Here is a 21,615-nt window from a genome sequence, read left to right as displayed (position 1 = left end):
GTGAGTCAAACCCGCAGGAATACAACAGGGCTTGTGATCCTTACAGGGAGGACTGTGAGGTACGTGATGGGGCTCGGTGCCCCAGATGTTGGCACCACCTTACTCTCCCTTTTTCTCAGCCCCGAGGGCAGGGGGGGCAGGCCCGCTCTCAGGGCTCTGTTGTCATTTCTGCTCCGGCGGGCGCTGAGGGGCTGGGGGGGCACAGGGACCTGCTGGCGGCTCTTTCCCCGCCAGACGGGCTGTTCCCGCGCCGCGCTGCGGTGGGGCCGTGTCCCGCGGGCCGGGATTGTGGGTCAGCCCGGCACCCGGCGGTATCCCGGCCCATCCCGGCTCTCCCGGCCCATCCCGGCGGGGGCGGGGCCGGGGCAGGGCGCGGTCACGTGGCGGGGTCACGTGTCGGGGAGCCGGGCCCAGCCGCCGCCGCCGCCGCTGCGAGAGCGGTGAGAGACAGGGAGAGCCGGAGCCGGGAGGGCGGGCAGGGGAGGAGGGAGGGGAGCAGGGAGCGGAGGGAGGGAGGGAGGGAGCCCGCGGGCGCGAGTGGCCGCCGCCCGCTCCTCCGCCGCCGCGCCGAGGTGAGTGCGGGAGGTGGGGCGGGATGGGCCGGGCGCCGTGCGGGGCCGCGGGCGGCTCCGGGGCTGTTTTCCTTTTGTTGCGGTGGGGTGGGGGGTCCCGGTGTGGCGCCAGCCGCGTCCTTCCCGCCGCGCTTCCCCCGCGCCCGGCGGGATCAGCCTCGGGACCAGCCCCGGGAAGGCGGGCGGGAGCCTGCCCGGAGCCCCCGTCCTGCCCTCACACCTGCGGCTGCGGTGCCCGGGGGGTCCGGGAGCCCGGGGCGGCGGCGGGGAGGGAAGCGCCGGCTCCGGCATCACCTGTGACTCTCCGTGTACCGCCCGCACCGCTGCCATTTGTAAACAGTTTTGTCTTTTTCTTCTATTTTTTTTTTTTCCCTCCCGCTGCCTCCCCCCGTTTCCCCGGCCTGGCGGGGCGGGGGGCGCAGGGCCCCGCCGTGTGCGGGGATCCCGCAACTCCTTCCCCTTCTTTGTGCTCTGCCTTCTCGCCCTGCCTTTAGTCAGCGCCTTGTGCGAGCGTGTGCCAGCGCCTCGCCTTCCCAAAGGTTTCCCAAAAAGTGCAGGGATCGTTTGCCACTTCGGTGCTTAAATTTGACTGAGGCATTAGAACAGACAATTAAAAGCAGCTGCTGCGCGGGGTGAGATCAAAGGTCTGTCGTGTTTGCGTTGCCGTTTGTGCAAGTGGCACAGAGCAGATGCTTAGGAAACACCATAACAACAGGGTGAGCGTGCTGTGATGCTTTGGGAAAACAGCCAGGCCTCCAGCAATTTGAGGTTAAGGGATTGCCTGAGTCAAATTTGATGTTTTTGTGTTTAAGAGTCCTTTTTCACCCGTGGCTCAGATATACGTGTTTTTTCAAACGAGAACAAAACAAAGGCTTCCTAATAGAAAATGTTTATCTTTAAAAAAATACGAACTATTTTATATTATATATATTAAAAAAACATATATTGTACTCTTATTATTGTCATAGGTAGTTTCATTTTGCCAGGATTAAATTTGCCTTTCCAAGGGTTACTGATTCATGAGCAATATCCTGTGGTTTGAATAGAGAAGGGGTATTTGCAGTGGATGTTTTCTATACCTATGAAAACTGTAAATAAATTTTAAAAAAATTGTTTCTTAATGTTTGCTTTTTACAAATAATTTGCAAAATTTAAGTCTTAAAGTAACTGTTTAATAAAATAACGTTTAGTAAGAGCTGTGTCAAAATAGCAAGTATTTTACCATAACATGATATTGACAGCTTTGGAGATGTCATACGAACCACTAACATTTAGCTGTTTTTACTTAAGCTTAAAGACTTAAATTGTTGTCTCGTTGCATCAAGATTTCTGGTAAAATAATTTTGAGGATACTATCACAGATTTGACCACAATAGCAGAATCATGGTGATCCCTAGGGATGCTGGCTATCAACTTGATCCTGTAATCCTAATTCAAGAAACAGCTTCATGCCAGTAGTTCCTCACCTGATTGCTCTTATAAGGAACATTTGCACGAGTGGGCCTCATTTTTCACAGGCAGTGTGAATGTCAGGCAAAGTAGAGCTATTTCAAAAAACTGCATATTCCCCCACGCCCCCAATGGAATTTTGTAAGAAGGTCATTAGCAGTTTCTTGGGGGCTGAAAGGAGGTAGTGGGTTGGTAGTATATATAGATAGCTATTTATAAGATTAAAAATAGCTTAGAAAACTGACAATTATAACCGTTATGAATGATTTTCATAGAAAGACATTTTTTTTTGTACATTGCATCACTGCTTCTGACAACAGACTGGATTTCTCACCTAGTCAACAGATGTTTAGTGTAAAACCCTTACCACATTTCATTATTCTATGAAAACCCTATTCATGTTGAACTAAACTGAGCCTGTGATGGACAGTTTAAATATTCAGTATATTTCCTTCAGTAAGGCAATGAATAGATTTAAATGGCTCTATTGTGAATTTGTACCAAGAAAGCTGTTGTAGTGCAGCTAATTCATTTTTATCAAAAAAATTAATTGATTCAGCTGAACTTTCAAATAGAATCAGTTTTGTTTATAGCCGGCCTTTAGAAAAAGTTGTACTTGTTTTATGTAATTATTAAGCATACTTGAAATACACAGCTTTTTGCATTGCTTTTCATTAGTAGGTCTCAAAGCACCTTGCAGAAGAATTCAGTGTAATTATTCTCTTCTTATCTTAGGGTAATTATTATCATGTTATCTAGTGCTCATAAAGAGATCATTGTCTGCCTGTGATCACTTTTAAGAAGGTCTAATAATAAAATCAGACTTTTTGATTTAATTCTTTTTTACAATAAAACCCCAACAAACTCACCTTTCTGTTTCTATTGTAGCATTTTTATTTCATTTAATGATGACTGAGGTAATTTCATAGCATACCTTCCATGCCAGTGTTGGAAGTTAAGCCTGTGCTTTATGGAGTGCAGACTTTTCTTCCTGGTGTCAGAAGAAACCTTGCTAAAAGCTTAACTAAATTCACTGATGAGTTAGAAAATGCTTCAGGACAGTTCCTGTTAAGGTGATCCAGGTACTAATAGTGCATGTCTCTGGTTCAGTTTCCAGGGACCTTGACTGCTCAGAGAGTTTGTCCATATGTCTGTCTTTTGATATCGATCAGGATAAAAAAAAGTGTGTGTGAACGAGCCAGTTACATGGGCAGCATCCTCTTATCTTACCTGTTTTGCTTCATCTCTACTATGGTAGAGCTATAGAAATGGTACAGAATCTTTCATTTTTTTTGAGTCATCATCAGTGTCTCATTTTTGTAATGCATCTGGTAGCAGAACAACCTCTGATACTCGGGATATGAAGTACACATCTTTAAGTTGTTTTCCAACTGTCTCTATCAGTTGGGATATGCAGTAGATTTTTACTAGTTACATTATTAGTGCATTTTCATACTTACTTAGGACTTGAGGTCATATGCTGGGTTGATAGTTGGCAAAATAGAACAAAAACCTGGTGTTTTTTTTTTTTTAAATTCAAGATAATATATTAAGTTGTCATTTAGAGATTAAATACAAGTTAGGAAATGTCTGGTAGATTTGATAATGGAGAGATTGTAATTTGAAAACTTTATATTGTACTATATGCTAAATAATATGGGAACTGTATTCCTAGACAGTTTAATGCTATCAAGAAATATAAGCTTGTATTACAAGCTTAGATCTAAGTTATAAACCTTTCATTAAAGAGAACAAAGGCATAGCTACTGTAACAAGATGTTTGTAGGAAGTTGGACAGGTGTAGCAGTGAATTCAGTTGGCTCTCTGTGGAAACAATGCTTTCTTGTTGGCAGACTTGCATCTAGATTTCACTTAGATTTGTGTGGTTTTGGACTGTTTGGAAAAAGGTCCAAGAGGAAATGTTTTGAGAAGTCCAGTTTCAAGAAGCTGCCTGTTGCTGTGCTCATTGTTTTTGCGTGGCTTGTTTTGATCCACGCTTTTATTATTTGACCCTTTTTTCTCTGTTGAATAGTTTTTAATTAATGCCTTTGTTTACATCATTTTACTTTATTAAAGTATTTAAGACGTCAATATCTTTTAAATGTTTCACAGTAATGGTTTTCACTTTGTGCTCACACCCATGAAAGGCCTCAGTATTACTCTGCTGTGTGCCATATCCTTGATAGCTGTAATATATCAAATCTGGTCTGGAGAACCTCCCACTGGAAAGCTGGGCTGTGTAGTGTGGAGGTCCTTTGTTGCCTTCTGCATAGTTTGAGAGCTAACAGACCCAGCTGGTAGTCATACACTTTCCTGGTGCCCTGGTTTGAATAGTCTCCAACATCCTTGTCTAGTGCAAAATACTCTTTGCAAGACATTCACTTGAAGACTCTCCCATTAGAAGAAAAAGATCTAGCATTTCTCAGTACATCAGTCCATCCTATCAGTTCCTCCTCTGCTTTGTATGTGCCATGGAATAGATTCCTCTCATTTGAAGACACTTTTTCATGAAATATTTGTTGAAGCAAGTATCTTCCAGCTGAACTGTTTTCTGTATAAAATCCTTGTATATCTCTTGTTTCACTGGTTTGAACAGTGAATTTCAAAGGTGGCCAGATCCATGCATATAGCCATTTAAAGAGAATTGGTACAAATACTTTACCAGTGGTCTCTGGCACCACTTAAGCAGATAAAGGACATGAAAGGCAGCCATAAATGTTGGGCGCAATATGCAAGAAAAGAATCCATCTGCACATATAGCAAGAATATGATAGAAGAACAATTTTTTTGAAGATAAGTAGCAAATAAAGTTATTGGGAAAAGCAAAGGTTGACTGCCTGCTGTGATTGTGATGGATCACAGTCCACAGGAGACTCTTCAGTTGGAGAAAGACCATAACTAACAAAATTCTTAAATGAGGGAGAAAGCACTCGCACTTTTATTCTCTTTTGGATGCCAATGGCAACCTTGGTCTTTTGAGCATCCAGGCATTAGTAGCAATGTTATTGCTGTCTGTGCTTTATAAAGAACAGATCTCTCGATTCTGATGGAGTGATGGGTGACTTTTATGAAATCCTTTCAGTTGTAAAAAACTAAAAAATGAAACACAACCCTAGAGATCTAACTATCTAAAATCTGATTAAAATACACAGAAAGCAGATTGACTAGCACAAATCCTTTCTTGCAGATCATAGAGGGTATGGATAATAGTTACTGTTGTATAAAAATAGAAAAAATGTTACTCATAAAGCTATTTTAAGTGTTAAGCAAAACTTTTAAGGGGGAGTGAATTCCGCTAAGGGAGAAGGAGGAAGAGTTATATACTTGTGGTGTCTTCCCCAGCTCTCACGAGTCATGTAAGTATATTAAGAACTGTTACTATATAAATATCTTGGCTGCCATACAAGTGCCCTACATAGTGTTTGGAAATGAGGGACTTGAACAGTGTAGGTGTTGAACCAGCTTTAGATATTGCACCTTCTTTTTACCCAGGCACAAAAATATAGACCTATGAATGGCATATCAGCTCAGACCAGAGGTGTTTCTACATCAGTATCTTGTTTTTAGCAGTGAATGATAGCAGATACCCAGGGCAGAGTATGATAGGGTGTACAAATAGCTGAGTGTCTGAAGGAAAATGTCACTGGATTCTAACAGGGTGCACTTTAGGGGTCTGTGGGTAGATGGTATTTAATCATTAGGGTTTTAATAGTTGTGGTGAATTTATGCCATCTTTTTTTTTTTTTTGAAACCTTGATAGCTTTGGCATCTGCAGCATCCTGCGACACAAGAATGACAGAAGTTTAACATGTCCATTTTTAGTTCATCTGTTGCCAGCTTAAGAGTTACGATCTTCCACTCCTTTAATTTGCTTAATGTAAAACTCTGTTATTTATAATTTGTAAAATTTGATGAGAAACTTCTATGAATAAAATTGAGTGCTTGATGTGGACCACATATAGAATGTTGGGCCTTGTACGCAAACTTTTGTTTACTGTGAAGTATAAAGAAAGGACTCTTCATAAAAGTTCTTTTCACTTCAAGTAAAGTCCAGTTTATATATGGCTTGCCTTCATCTTAACATGGCACCTGAGAATTGCTTATAGCGAGTTTTGCTCTTAGCAGTGTATCTTTTTGTAAAGACTATGGGGTTCATATCTACTGTATATGAGTTCTATCTGTAGAAACATTGTTTGCATAAAAAGCTGGCCTGTGGAAAGTAGTTGCCAAGTTTATAAGATTGAAGAAAGTTTTGATTGAGATTTTAGTAGAGTTTTCTGTAGTTGCATAGCAGAAGACCGGTATTATATCCATTAGTCATTAAAAAAAAAGACAGTCATGAATAGTTTGGAAACAGAACAATATGTAAATGAAATGGCTCTTTCCTATGGTCAGTACAGGAACTTTCACCTAATCTGTAAAGAAATAATTAAATAAATCAAATGGATTTGATTTGCATTTCCAGACTTGGATTGGGCTGGAGTCTGAGAACTTTTCTAGTCTGATGTGAACTTATCCCTGGTTTGGATTTCTGCTTCCTTCTCTTATCTGGTAGGTTTTGTTAGAAGGTCTTTAATGTTTGATGCTTAAGGCAAAGGATCCTTTATGGCACCTATATATATATAAATGTGTGTGTGTATTTATGTTTTTAAATTTGTCATCAGAAAATGGGGCTACAGCTTCCATTGTCCACTAAGTGTTTATGAATTCAATTGGCTAAAACAATTGAAGTGTTTGAATTCTAACAGAGATTTAAATAAATGCATTTGTATTTTATATTGACATGGGAAGCTATGCAGTGAAAATCTGCTAACTTGCATGAATGATCAAGGGATAAAGTTAAACCAGCTCATGTTACAGGTATGCAGTTTGGAACCATTTGCTGTTTTTCCAAAGTGGAGGTGAAGATATAAAATAGATTTTAAAAAGATTAGAGCAGTGGGAGAAGGGACGTGGTTCTTTTAAAGATAGCTATATGAAGTCTTCTTGTGAATTGTAACAGAGCACTATGAGCAAGAATTAATCTGTTTCTCTCAACAGCCAAAGCTTTGATGCAGCAATGGGGTTCCATTAAAAGCAAATACGAATCACAGGATTAAGTCCTTTCTCTGAGTTACAGACCTTTTAGAGGTGGATTCCTTCCAGATTTGCCAGGCCACTGAGGAGACATTCTGTCTTTCTTTATACCAGTAGAATAACCCTGTGGAACATGTATTAAATCCAATATAAGTTATTTCCTGGTGTTGCAAAGAGAATTTTTGAATTTGAAAGTCTGTTCCCTGGACCTGTAATAAGATTGAGGAAAGTATACTATATAAGAAAAGTATAATTTGAGCTCAGTACTTGTGCTAGGAGTATGCCTGTATAGTATTAGTCCCTCCTCTCAGAGGCCTCAGGGGCTCTTGCTGGGTAAATGCAGTGGCAGCATGTCCTGAAAAACACCTCAACCTGCATGCTGCAAGTCTGATTAGAAAGGTGCTGGTGTGCTCTTCTACAGAGGAGATGGACATGGAGAGAAGACGTAAATAAAACGGAGCAAAGATAAGGTGTGCAGTCGCATTTCATCCACATATTATCACAAGAAATGTGTATTATATAGTTTGCAGTAGCAAATTGCTGACTGTGTCTTTTAGGAAAACATATTCTGTCAAAAAATACCCATATCTGATGGATAAATAACTAATACCTGGATGATAGAGAGATGATGGAGGTGCAGGAACAGGGGTGAAGTGAAGCAGTATGAGAATTTAATAACCCTATTGACTCTTATAGGTAGAATTCACCATGACTTTTTAAAGAAAGGATTTTAGAGCCTGGCTGCTGTGGCTTTTGCGTGGTATCTTTTAAATCCTATTAAGGAGTTATAGAGGAGCTATTTGTTTCTTTAGTTGTTACGAATAAAAAGTCAATTACAGACACCTGCCCCTGCCCCAAACTATACTTACTTTTATTAATAAAGGAATTGGAAATTGCTCTTTCTTCCAAGGATTTAAATAAGAAACTACTGAAGAGAGAGTGATGTTGTAGCTTGGGAGTTGAGGAAGAAGATGTATAGAAAATTCTTACAATACAATTTCATTTTCAGTAATGCATTGGTTGGTTGTGCAGTTATTAATGCAGAAAGCATATGACCTGAATGGTGTTTGTTCTGGGCAAAAAGTGACCATTAATGCTGCGAGATCTCATAAAAGATAGTCTCCTATTTCCATGAGATGCAACAGTAGAGTCTTTTGTCTCTGTCATAGGAAGTTTATGTTTCAAAGGTTGGATAGTTGAGTTCCCCTTCTCCCTTTGGAGTTTGCTTTAAATATTCCTGGTGACTTGGAGAGAAAATATTTATGATTTGATTGTCTGGTGCTGTGGTGCCAGAAGAAGCTCTTGCAGTTTTAAAATAGTATTACTTGTTAAAGCTCCAGAAATACTAGGAAAACGTTGTTCCCTGCTTTCGATTTGAATTTATGTCCATCCTTATCATCGAAAGATACACAGAGAAACCAAGAAATAGCCACCATTTGTTTAATGAAAATTCTCCTAAAACAATCAAATGACCTCTGCACGGGAAAGGATAATAACATTTTTATAGTGCCTTCAGGAGGAGATTTGTTGCTAATTGTCTGTTTTTTGCTAAGAAAGATATAATGGGACAGATATGTTGTGAGAATTTGGATCATACTGATTTGCCTCCAGCAGCGTTGTCACGGCTTTGACAAATACCATGCCTGATGACTGGGTGTCCACAGTGATGTGCAACTGTCTGTTTTCACTTACATTTACTTCTGCTTTGTTTTGCTCTTGTGGAGACTCCAGATCTCATGGCTTTCAGAGCCTAACACTTGCTCAAGCTGTGGAATAACTTTTCTGTCTTGGAGTATCCTAAGAGGTTTGGGTTGTTGCCTTCTTCACTGGCAGGACTAGTGTGGAAGGACTGAATGGAAAATCCTTAAGTGCTGGCATTGCTCAGTTTTGTTTCTGCATTGATTGTCCCTAATGACATCTTCAAGTTCACCCATCCATGTCTGGGGTGGTAACACTTGATGAGAATGGGCTTGAGGTGATGCAGATTTAATGAAGAAGGCTCTGGAGATCCTACTAAGGACTACATGAATTCTTTCAGTTTGTGCTCTTGATTAGGCTGTGAGCCTGGGACATGGGTTGTTACTGTTTGTATGTATTTACGTTTGTTTGTTATGTTTTTGATTTAAAATTCTTTTTCAATGTTTAGGACAGTTTCCTCCAGTCTTTCTGGTTAAGAGTTAGGACCGTATTTCCTGAATGTTGGTATTGTTACTGTCTTTGCCTTCATTGAAATTTACAGTTTTGTGATTTTGTGGAATGCCAGGCAAGAGACTGCATTTTGTTATTGCTTTCTGATTTCCTCTACATCTTTATAGCAAATGTGATCAGGAGAGAGATCTTGGGGGTTTCTTTTGTTTAGTTTTAAAGTACCTCATTCTGTTAGCTGATGTAAAAAACTACCTGGAAAATTACCCCGATTTAAAAATAAATAACAATTGCATGCAGGCATACTTGGCTGCACAGCAAGATCTATTTTTAGAGAAGGTTTCTGCCCTGTTTCTACTTCATTTTAGATTCAGAATTTTACCTTCATTTGAGTCATCTTAAGGAATTTCAGCTTCTTTTGCAGTCCTTCACAATAGATAAATCCATGATCTCTGGATCAGATTTCAGAATTGTTCTTGTAAGGGAAGCCATGCTTATCTTCATATGACCTCAGATATTCCAGTAATTCCTAGTGTGTTTGAGGTTCTGCCTCAGCTTGTTTGTTAGTGGGTCTTGTGGTTGGAAAGGTGGAGTAGGTTGTGGGAGGCTGCTGCCATGTGAGTATAACTTAAAAAACAATTGCAACCTCCTTCAAATGGGTGTTCTGATGAAATGGTGATATAGGAAAAAACCAAAGCCAACCCATGCCAGTCTAAAGTAACACCTAAATGTTGATTTTTTTTTGTTTTTGTGCTAGTTGATGATTACAGCAGCAGATTAGGAGATAGAACTCCTGTACTTCTCTCTCAATTCTACCATAAGCTTCTGTATATCCTTGAGATGCTTTCATTGTCTTACACTTAGAAGTATAATGGGAATACTTTTCTTAGAATCACTGACACTAGTAGAGCATTCCTAGGACACTGGATAAAGGGTTCCAAAAATCAGGGTCATTTAAAAAAAATCATGGTGTAGTTGGAATTGAGCCAAATGTTCACTCAACTGCAGGTGACTAGTCTAGGTGCACCTTAAACTAAAAAGGTTGTGGAAAGAAAGGGGCCTGAAATGAGACAGGTGAAACTATAAATACTGTTATGCAACTCCTTATTTCCTGGTGTTCTTGTTGATTCTTGAGACTGTGAACTCTTGGCTTATCACTCAATGTCTGTAAACCATCAGAACAACACTGCTAAAATTACAATACTTCAAAATATTATAAATAAAGGCAGGAGCTCATGGCTGGATGAGGGACCCACATAGGGCATGTACTTGAACATATCCACTGAAGTGCACTTGTATTGAAAAATTCCTCCACATGTTTGTAGCAGATAGTGAATCATGGAAAGGGTCCACATCATTCCTTGGAGTACTGTGTGTTGGGAGTTTTGGGAGTTAGCAATGACAAGTCTTTATCACTCGTTCATTGGTAAGAGTGTATGTGTGAAAAAAGGTTAGTGCATTTTATTCTCCCCTGTGTAATAGAAAATATATCTGTAGAGTATTCAGCTTTATTCATAGAGATGCTTTTTGGCTGCAGATATTTATGTAAGATTGTGGGAGTTCTCGTTTTCACAGTCCTTTAGCAATGTTTGTATTTACTCAAGCAGTACAAATAAAGCAGGGATGCTCTTTTGTTGGAAAGTCTTAGCCTACCTGTTTGGGATTGTTTCTGGAGAACAGACTGCTAATTCCTGTTACAATTTTCTTTAATACTTAACTCAGCTATTATGCCCCAGATTTATTTTTGGACAGTGTGGTGTACAATATGCAAAATACAATTTACCGATGTCAGTGTTAAGATTGAAGTGAAACATTAGAGTTATGTAGTCTGAAGTTCCACACAGCACTGTCTTTGGATTACATGTGAAGATGAGTGCTTACATTAACCTAGTATTCTTTTCAGAGTAAGTGAGATGTAAATTCATGATACAGGATGAGGCTTGCTCTCACACACAGTCCACTGTTAATAGGCCTGATGTTTTCTTGTATCTGGATATAGGCAGAGATCTTGTGAAGAAGAGAATTGTACTCCAGACAAAGAGGCAAGTATAAAATTCATCAGATCACAGAGAGGAGTAAGAAAAGAGTAAGAAAAGTCAAGAAGGTCCCTTTTTTGTGGTTTATGTGTGTTTTACGTTCATTCAGAAATTCACCTGAACAAATGAAACTTGCCATGAAAAATGCAATGATCAAAATCGCGCTTTTTGCAATAATTTTCTTCTTTTTTCTGTGTTCTCAAGTTGTGCAAAGCTTCCTGTGTGTCTCACCTTGAGCTACTTGTCACCTCTCTTTGTTCACATGTCTTGTTCACCTATTCTTTTTTCTTCCTATTTTTTGAGGGACTTATTCTTTGTCTTTGCAGGTTTACTTGTCTTCTTTGAGTAGCTGAGTAAATTCATGGATCTCTCAGGGATTTAAATTCATCAAAAGATGATAGCACTGTCATTTTTCTTCCTTTTTCCCTCTGCATTTTTTCTTTCAGGACAGGCTCCTGTGGTTCTGTGGATGATAGTGTGCACAGGTCCTCAAAGAGAGACTGTTAAGGTTTTTGCTCTCTAGACTGTGATGTTTGTTAGGTGGCCTGTACCATAGTACTCAGGTCTTCTCTTTCAAGCTTTTCTTGCAGGATATTTCAAAGCTGTCTGTTTTAAAGTAGAATAAGTGATAACAGGGAGGGAGAAGTTGGGGGAGATGCTGGATACCATACCAAATAAAACTCAAAGAAGTGCACAGCTTGTTTGGCAGCATTAGATTCTCTTCTGCACTTTGCAGCACACTTGCTGTGAACTGAGAGCCAGAGACCTTTTGTTCGCTGTTTTAGAGAATTTCAGGCCCAGAACTCTGGCCAAAACAGTATTTAGACAAAAAATGGTGTATAGGCACTGCTCTGAAAGCCATAGTCTCTCTTCTAATGTTGAGGTTTTCAAACTCAACATAGAGATGTCCCATACTCTCTACCATTTGAAGGATCAAAGGCTTAATAAATGAGATACTTCAAGTTGTGAATTATTTGCTCTAGCACTCATTCACATGAAGTATCTTCTGCAGAAATTTTCCTGGTATTTAGTTACAAAGTGGACAGATTTTCCTCAATAGGTTTGTTTAGTCTCTGTTTACTTGGTTTTTTTTGGTCCCCCTCTAGATTCAAAATCTTTACTGATTATAAACAAGACATTCTCTCATGCCATAAGTCTAAATCTGCCTTGGGACAATTATGTCTTTCTTAGAATGATGTCACTGGAAAGCCTGAAAATACTGCCACACAGCAGTTTGCTTTCTCAGCTAGAAAAGCATTGTTGATTGTCAGTGCTTGTTAGATCCTTTGTAGCATAGAAATTGGTTGTGTATAGCATAGTTGTGACATCCTTTGGTCAAATGCCCTGACTGGTGATACCCACAATCAGCAGGGTATTGTAGTGTGTTCGTAGCTTGAGAATATAGAGATGTATTTTGCTGAACCTAGGCCTTGATCAATTGGAAGGATTTCTTCCTGCTTTCTACTGTTGTTTTTTTGTTGTTGTTGTTGTATGTTTGTGTCACACAGAAGTGAAAATGAAACAAAGGTAAACAGGTTTTGGGTTGAGACAGATGTACTGGTTGTCAAAGAGGTATTTTTGCGTGTCCTATCCTGTTCCCTCAGCCGTGTTTTGTGGTTACAGTACTAGCCAAAAATATGTCTGGAAAGAATCCAGCATGAGGATAACACTCTTCTCTCAGGAGCATGCAATCTGTATAATTTTTTAAGGCAAACACCTATTACATATTTCTGTCAATTGAGTCTTTAGGAGAATAATATGAAGAGAATCAGTGCCCTCCAAAATTTTTCTTCAGCATTTCCTTCTCGTTTGCTTAATTGTTGATTGTACATTGTTTTTAAATATAAATCAGTCCTGTCTCCCTGTGTGGACTTAGTGTCTGATTTATGGAGACAGAATTGTCTTGCATAGTGGATTTTATGAACATGTAATTTCTCATGTCAAACAATGTAGCATTTCATTAGCAAGCTGATAAAAAATGCATCAGTAACTTTGGGTTTGTATATTTTGTTTGTTTGGGTTTTTATTGTTTGTTTGGGGATTTTTTGAGTGTAAAAGTGTCTTACAAACATTATTACTAGATTCTCCCACTTCCCTTCTCCCCAAACCCTGTATCCCTACTTAGCTAATTTAACATCTCTTGTACTAGATGGCTGATGATGTTTTAATATGTGTGTACAGACTCTTGGCCCATTTACTCAGTCCAGGTAATTGATACTATTCCTGACGTCTGATTTGAACCTTTTGGCCAAGAACTTTAGCATCATGGCTTCAAAATAAAACTGCATGACTTCCGCATGTTAATCTAGTGATCTTTTTACCTTATGAACCACCTGCCTCTTTTCAATACGACCTTAATTCATCCCATTTTCCCAGAAGGAAGCTTGCTCCTTTTGTCTTTGCTTTCCTCTTAGAGGGATTCCCTCCAGCTCTGCCATCAGCTGCATGACGGGGATAATGCTTGTCGTGACCTGATGTCGCAGCTGGAGGGGAGCAGATCAGGCCCTGCTCTGGTTGGAGCCAGCTTCTAAAGATTGACTCACTGCTGCCATATGACACTGCACGGTTTGGCAAATAACCATTGCAGGTTTTCTTGCTGTGTGCATACATAGGTGGCCTTGGATGAAGGGAAGTAGAAATACAAATTTCTCCATAACGCCTCTGTAATGGACTGGATATATGCATTCTTCATGCCATTATTCGTCCATCTGAAATCTTATGGATGTTGAGATTGGAATTATGAAGACTCTATTTTTTGCTGAAACTTCAAGTAAATAAAACTAATACATCCAAAGGGGTTTTGTTTTTGTCTGTAAAGCAGACAAAATGTGTTGAAGTCTGGCTTTGTCCTTTTAATACCTTCTCCTGCTGTGCCAGGTAGAGACTATCACAGGTCTACTGCTGAATGGTTAGAAGAGGATGTGTGCCTGTATCTCATGCAATTCACTCTAGAATTTGGCTTTTTAGCTTGGTTTATCTTCATTGTTAGCTTTTCAGCTGAGATTTGGGACCTTTTTGTGTTGTGATGGAAGTGCAGATATGGGTCTGTAATGAAAGAAAAGCCTATGGCAATAGCATTGCCAAATCTTTTTTTACTATGCTGTATTAGAGAATATTTACAGGGTGGTTAAAAATGGATATAAAAAGATACTATTTTTAAGTAGAACTTTTTGTCTTAGTCTATTGTAGTAAATTTAGCCTTTCATAAAAGTTGTCAAATTGAAATAAAATAGCTTTAATAATAAATAATATGACTATGTACTGCTTAAGTGTTTTTGCTGAGGTTTTAAAAGTGCCACAGATCACTAAAATGAGGGAAATTGCTGGGTAAATAACTGGTTTCAGTTTGCTGAAGGGGCAGATCAGCTTGCAACAGATTTTCTTCAGGCATAGAAGAAAAACTGTGTTTATTTCAGTATAGTTTATGTCAGGTTTTTTCCAAGGAGAAACTGAAAAGGATTTTTTTTCTTAGAAAATTGGAAAAAAAAAGAAATTTGATGTTGAGATCAGCTGTTTCTACTGATGTAGTGATTCTGCATCTAGAAAGTCACTTCAGGTCAGAAGCTAAAGGTAATTCTTGCTTTTATTTAAAAACAAATTAATTTTCAATGAAAAACATTATTAATATGAATCCAAAATATCTAGTGTGTAGTTTTATTAGTAAAATTCTCTAAATCTTGTAAACCTTGGATTTCTGTAAGTGGAATTCTAGTTTCCTTTGAAAGTAACTTGATACTATTGTGAGTTTGGAAGATAATCCTAAAATGAAATCCTTTAAAATATTGCTGGGGGAGGGGGATATTTTTGTTATCCCCAGCAGTGTTGGAGGTTAGACAGACATTAGATTTTGGACTGTTGTCAGCCTTCTTCTAGGCTGGGTCTTATAACACTTCAGAGTACCTTGTGTACTTGGTGTTTTCTGTATGCATATATTGTGTGTCTGTATGCATGAATTGTGGGGCATATATGGCAGTTGGGAGAACATTGTTCCAGAAAGAAGGACCATTTAACCATTCTTTTTTTTGAATGCAGACTAGAAATGGACGGAAATGTTTTGAAGCAAGACTAGAAAACATCAGATGAGCTACACTCAGGGGAGATGGGATTATACCACAGACTGGAAGCTAGTAATGTTAAATTCTGCCTTCTTATTTATGAAGAATGGTATTTTTCCCTTCAGTACTAAGAAGGTTGCTCCAGCTCTGTCCCATGAGGGAAGTCCCATGGTGCAGCTGAGCTGAGCTAACACCTTTCTGTTTCTGAAAGGTCTTCCTGCACTTCAGCCTTGTGCCTGCTCTGTAGCTGCAGTTCCAACACTCACCTGACCCATCAGTGATTTAATCCAAATCCCTAAAGCCACAGAATATTTCTCACTTTTTAAATATTTACTTTGTACTGTATTAAGAAACTGAGTCCACCCAAGGAGATGTCAGATAGACATCTGGCAGTGAAAACAGGGATGAGGGCCAAGTGGATCTGGGAAGGGAAATTGGAGTGGGTCACTGTGGTGGCAGAGATTAAGAAGTCTTCCTATGACATAGGCTTCTTTGAACAGTTTGCTGTCTTGCAGGCCTTTGGGAAGGAATTGTACTTATCTATCTGACAGAGTTGCTAAAAAGACTCTGTAGTGTGTACACTCAAGGCATCATATGGTGTGAGAGATTTTATAGAAGCAATCCTGCCTTACTGTATACAGAATGTACTACTACTTTGGCCATAAAACTTCATTTCTCAAGAGACAAGATGTCATAAAGCTGTTGGATTGCCAGTGGTAGTGGTGGCTCTGCCAGTCACGTACCAGCTCTTCTGTTGAAGACAAATGAAGCTCTCTTAGTAATTTTGTGGTAAGAGCAGGGCTCTCTGAGTCATTGAAGGTTGCTATGAGAAACCCAGTAGTGTTTCCAATAGGGCATAGCAATGTAATTATAGAAGCTTCATTTGAAAATTGGTGAGGTGTCAGTTATTTGTAGCTCTGCTTCTGAGCAAGAGAAACAGTAAATGTTGGACAGAGCAGATGACCTGTGTGTCCTGATTTTCTCTGCATCTGCATGTGGCTTTCCAGGAGATAGGCTTGAGTTTGCTTTTAGTCTGCTGAGCTCTTGCTGATCTGGGTACTGTTCTGAGAAACAGCAATAAAGGACATTCCCTATCAACCCAGAGCAGTTCCTTTGTAGTTTGGCTTTTGGCTGTTGCAAGGAAAGCAACAGATCCAAGAATCACAGAGCACATTGCATGAGGTAATGTTATTAAACATAAATGCCTTGCTATGCTTTGCTTAAAAAATTTGATGAAATGTTGAAGCATTGAGAGAGAATAATCCTGCAACATCTGTAAGGCTCTACATAAGAAACACTTTTTTATTGTAGAACATCCCAGCATATGTGCTCCCCATCCCAGTGGGAGACTGACTGCCTGGCAGAAGATAGTCTGTAATCAGATCCCTGCAGCTCTGCATTGCTCTAGTGTGTCTGGTTAGAATCTAGCAGTGTCTTGCTTCATTTTATGGTTCATATTGCTTTCTGTGAGATGAATTTCTTCATCTGAAATGAAAATTGGTAAACATGCAAGTGCAAAATAAAGCTTGTGAGTTAGATTTATAAAAACCTATCTTACTGGTTTCAGTCAACTGAAAAATCAATTTAAATGTTTTTTTAGATGTGAGCTCTAGCTTCTCAAGCTTTAATCAAAATAACATAACTTTCCAGCCTTTTTTTGCTGACATTAGTTACAAGACTTCAGAAAGTATTTAACTACAATTAGCATCTAAAACAAAATTATAGGGATTGGAAATGATATTATTTTATTGACATTTTTCTCTTAAAAGCGGGGGCGGGGGGAACATCCATGAAACTTGTTAATATTGCCTCCTACCTACTTATCCAATAGAAATAAAAAACTGTATGCAAGATAATTAAACAGACCAGATAGGTTTGCAGATAATGTATAGCTGTCTTAGAATACTGAGGGTAGAATATCTCAGTCTACGTGGGAACAAGAAAGAAGTGTTAGAGATTTCTTAAATCTAGTGCTGTGCTTTGATCACTCCTGAGAACAGGGGGAAGAAATTTTGATTTGTTCACAGGCCCCTTAAATGTCACATTTGTGTGGGATTTTTTATTATTGGATAATAATAAACTAAGTTGCTTAAGGACTTTGTATACTGTAGGGATTTGACAGGAAAGAATGGAATATTTGTTTTATGGGCTAGCCATCAGTAAAATATTGTTTATTCCAATTCTTAGTGATAGATTCTGGTAGGATTACTGTGGTATTGACACTATAGGGAATAAAAATGAAATGGGCAATATTACATATCTCTCAGGCGCATTAATTTGTAAAATTATTTGTTCCTATATGATAATTGCCTTTAGGGGTTTGCTTTTTGCAAGCTTACTCTGGAACATTTATCCACTCACTTTTATGTTAGGGTTATTTAACATTCTTGGAATGGTGTATGCCATCTCCTTGAACTGTCTTATGGCTTTGTGGTTTTATTAATACACTGAATTCCTCATCCTAGGAATGTAATGAGTGAGTTACTATTTTTTTTCCTTCATAGATAATCCTAGCAATCTTTCCACATTCTGTTTTGACCAGTGGCACAACCATTACACAGCCCCTTTTACAAGAGAAATATGTTACAATGTAGATGTAAGGAGAAATAGCAGCAGCAGTAAAACAACTCTGCTGTGACGGTGTACAGGTATAAACAAGGCAGTATATTTACATGTAAAGTAAATCTTGTTTTATGTCTTTTTAAAAAAGAAGTGGACTGATTTCAGGCAAACATATAAGCCTGTGGATTATATCTTAAGTATAACAGGTTTTTTTATATATTTATTTTTTAATATCTTGCACCATTTTAATCAAGCTGGCAAGTTGTGAGTTGTTAGGTTGACAATCCAATGAAATCAGCATCTGTCAGGTATTATTTGAGATTTTGGAGTCACGGAGTAACCAGATTTTCCCATTTTTAATTTAGGTGTTTAATTCTTTTAATAGCTAGGAATAGAATTTTTGTATTTTGATATTATAATTTCTGTATGTTCATCATCTTTGTTTCATGCTGTCATTCAGTAGAAGAGTAGGTGAAAAGTAATATATAATTTTAGTTAGTTGGGATAGAATTTTCTTACACTACCATTAGGTTATCTAATTTCAGAAGCATTGTAGGAAAATACTTTATGAAATCCTGTATTTTAACCTTTTTCTCTAATGTTTGTCATGTGCATCCATCTGCTACAGATCTAATGTAATGTCAGTTTCAAGCAGATGCTGAACTGTTGAATTCATTGTAATCTAGCTAATAGAGGTAACAACAAAGCATATAGTTACCTCATAGTAACCTGTTATTATGTGGTCTGCGAATAATACTCAGTTAATGGAGAATGTATTAAGGTGTCAGTGCAGCATTAGACACTGAAGTAATATACTGTCTTATGTTCCTTGAATCGAAGAAGGAACTGGAATATCCTGATCCTCTTAAGCTACTGAATTGAAATCCTGAAAAAGATGTTTTCATGTAATTTGTTTTAATAGACTTTGTAAGCTCAAGGGGATGACTGACACCACAAGATTATGATGTTACCTTGCCAAGCTGCTTACCAGAAAAAGCAGCAGAATTTTCCTTACACAATTTGCAAGCAGGCTTTTTTAATGCAGATGTTGAAACTTCAGTGCAGATGTTGAGTTTTACAGAGAGAATGATCAGAGTGGTTTATATGTTGCCTCTTTTCTCTGATTGTTCTGCTTTTTCACCTCTTCACAAAACTCTTAACATAGTAAATATTGGGTTTTCATACAGCTCTGGAGGTACTTTTTGAAGTACTTACTTAACTAAAAAAAATTATACTGAAATAGGCTTTTCTAAATAATAGTAGTCTTAGGCATAGAAGGAAAAAAATGACTATGTAAGATAGCTATAAAATTTTACATCAAAATTATCTTATGAAATGACCTCAGATTGCTTTTGTCTTATTGTTGCTTTTGTCTAGGAAAGGCAAAGTGTGCTTGAGCAAAGTGTGATTGTAAGACTCTGACCTATATTTGTCAGATTTAGCAGAAGGTGTCTGCTAAGTAGCACATCATCTACTAAATGCAATCATATTACTTTCATAAATCCTAGTTTCCAAAATGAAGTACAAAATGTATGAAGCTGATATTCTTCAACCAAATCACTCTTTCCTCTGGCTGTTTTGAGAAGTTTACTGTATTCCTCTGAAGATCCTTGTGTTCCTTGGGAAAGGCAGTAAGGTGAAACTTGGCAATGGGAAAGAAGAAAATCGAAAGGGAAAAAAAAAACAACAAAACCCCACACCAGTATTCTTTCTCCTGTTTAGTCATGCATAACTTTAGCTTTAATCATATGTGAATGTATTAGCTCTGTGTGAGTTTTTATCTAAGAGATACAGATTTAACTGTGATGATGAATCTTGCCTTTTGATTTTCATGCTTTGTAGATTCTGAATCTGAGCTTTACAAAACGAAACCCTTTTGGGGATAGGTGAGGTAAAGGTGCGTTTAAAGAGGCATTGGGACTTTTCTATTGAGGAAGAGAAATAATTGGGTCCAAGTAGTTTGACAGTTACTTCATTTATGTAACTTCCTGGGGATAAAAACAACAGAATAAGATTAATTATAGCACTAGCTACCAAGTAATGAGAATATTACTTTTCCCCCCAAAACCCACACTAATTTACTATAATTCTTGACTTTCTTGATGAAATGTGAATACTTGTTCAGTGGAAGAGCATTTTCATAATTTTGTAGAGATTAGAGTTAGAAGCAGCCACTATCTGGTAGTTGTACAGAGGGCATCAAATGAGATATTCAGAATTCCTACTTAAAATAACTCATATTGCTCCTTGAATATACTTTCCTTATAAAAATGTAACTTCTTTCAACCCTTTTTCTGTTCATTCATTTTCATCTGTGATCCTTTAAATACATTTATTTTTCATGTTTAAGAAAATAGAAGACATCCTCCCACTGAATACCTGTGTAACTGGCAATTTGTAACTATTATGGACTTCTTTATAGGAAGGTTGCAGTCTCCCAGTCATGCACGAGGAATAGTATACTGCTATTTCTTATCCCCACTTGCAAGTTTTGTATTTTAATATATCTACCTAGATATTTCATATGTCTAGCAGGAGCTAGGCCAGTATGAAGAGAGAATTGTGAAGACACCTGTAAGGTAAAACTACTTGGACACAAGTAGTTTTTGCTCTGTGAGTATACCTAGGTGCAGATCTGCCTTCCTGCCTTCAGCTCAGCCACCAGAACTTGACTGTGCCTGTTGGACACCTGTGTGTTGCTGACCTCCTCGCTTCTGTCGGGACAGATGAGGAGTCAACACTTGGCATATTAATAGAGAGTAGATCAAAACCATCATTCACCTAACAGGGCACATGTATATGCAGCTGATCTTGTGCCCTCTGAGTCTTGGCAGTGAAACAACAACTTACAGAAGTCTTTGCTTTGTTCCAAGCATTTATTTAAAGCTCCTGACTTTTACAAAGGCTTCTTTAGTGATTCTTGATTATCATGATTGCCTTTAAAGCAACCACTCCTTGAGTTAGTCTGTTTCCGTTATATTGTATGCCTCCTTTAACCCAGAGATCTTGACACGACCTTCCAGAACTATGAGGAAGAAACATGGAGCAAAAGAGGACATGTAGAGGGAGAAGATGAAGCTGTTCTTAAGCTTTGCAAGGGCAGAATATCCCTGCTCTCTCTAAGCAGTGGTTGTGAGGTGAGTGCAGGTCCTCAAACAGAGACTGAAATCTTGAGTTACAGCACATTTGTGGGACAGCCAGGACCTAGAGTTAAGTTCTTCACCCCAAAGCCAAGGACTGAAAAAACAAGTTGTTTGAAAAAATGCAACTCCTGTCTTTTTTGTATTTTTAAATACACACACACACACACATCTCACAATCCATCTCACACCTGTGGTGCAGCTTGTGCATCACCAGGAGCTCCCTCTCTGCTGCAACACGCTGCACTTGCACCGCTTCTCAGCAATTACCAGGTTTCTGATTTAAATATGTCTTGCTGTCCAAAAGAAATCTTGTTTATAAGACTCTTCTAAATTTTAAAAACTAATGACTTCTGATGTTCTCTCTCTTCATCTCCTCTTCCTTTTTTTATGTTATTGTTTGTTTCCAGTATGGTGGTGCATGTGTCACATACAAAAGTGTATTGGGAATTTTGAGGAGAATATAGATAGTTCAGTGTATGTTCATAAGAAAGTATTAGAGAGCCTGTGGGCAGATATTGGAGATAATTAGGAACTAGCTGGAACTGCTGCAGACTCGAGGGATGTTTGCAGGCTGCAG

General features: G+C 38.7%; 1 protein-coding gene across 5 annotated transcripts in view; it reads left to right on the top strand.

Moving 5' to 3' along the window:
- TULP4 (TUB like protein 4) overlaps positions 1-21,615 on the top strand; it is a 147,023-nt gene continuing 125,408 nt past the window's right edge. The window contains exons 1-2 of one of the 5 annotated variants that reach the window (XM_083856577.1): positions 396-440; positions 6,487-6,572. The gene's annotated coding sequence lies outside the window, so the exon portion shown is untranslated. Of the gene's footprint in view, positions 60-380; positions 441-511; positions 573-6,486; positions 6,573-20,962; positions 21,033-21,615 lie in introns of those variants that run through there. The other 4 variants (XM_083856579.1, XM_083856576.1, XM_083856578.1 and 1 more) reach the window with 4 other exon arrangements.

This window comes from Zosterops lateralis, assembly GCF_965231275.1.
Source record: "Zosterops lateralis genome assembly, chromosome: 3".
NCBI lineage: Eukaryota > Metazoa > Chordata > Aves > Passeriformes > Zosteropidae > Zosterops > Zosterops lateralis.
This window is presented reverse-complemented; position numbering and strand designations above follow the sequence as displayed.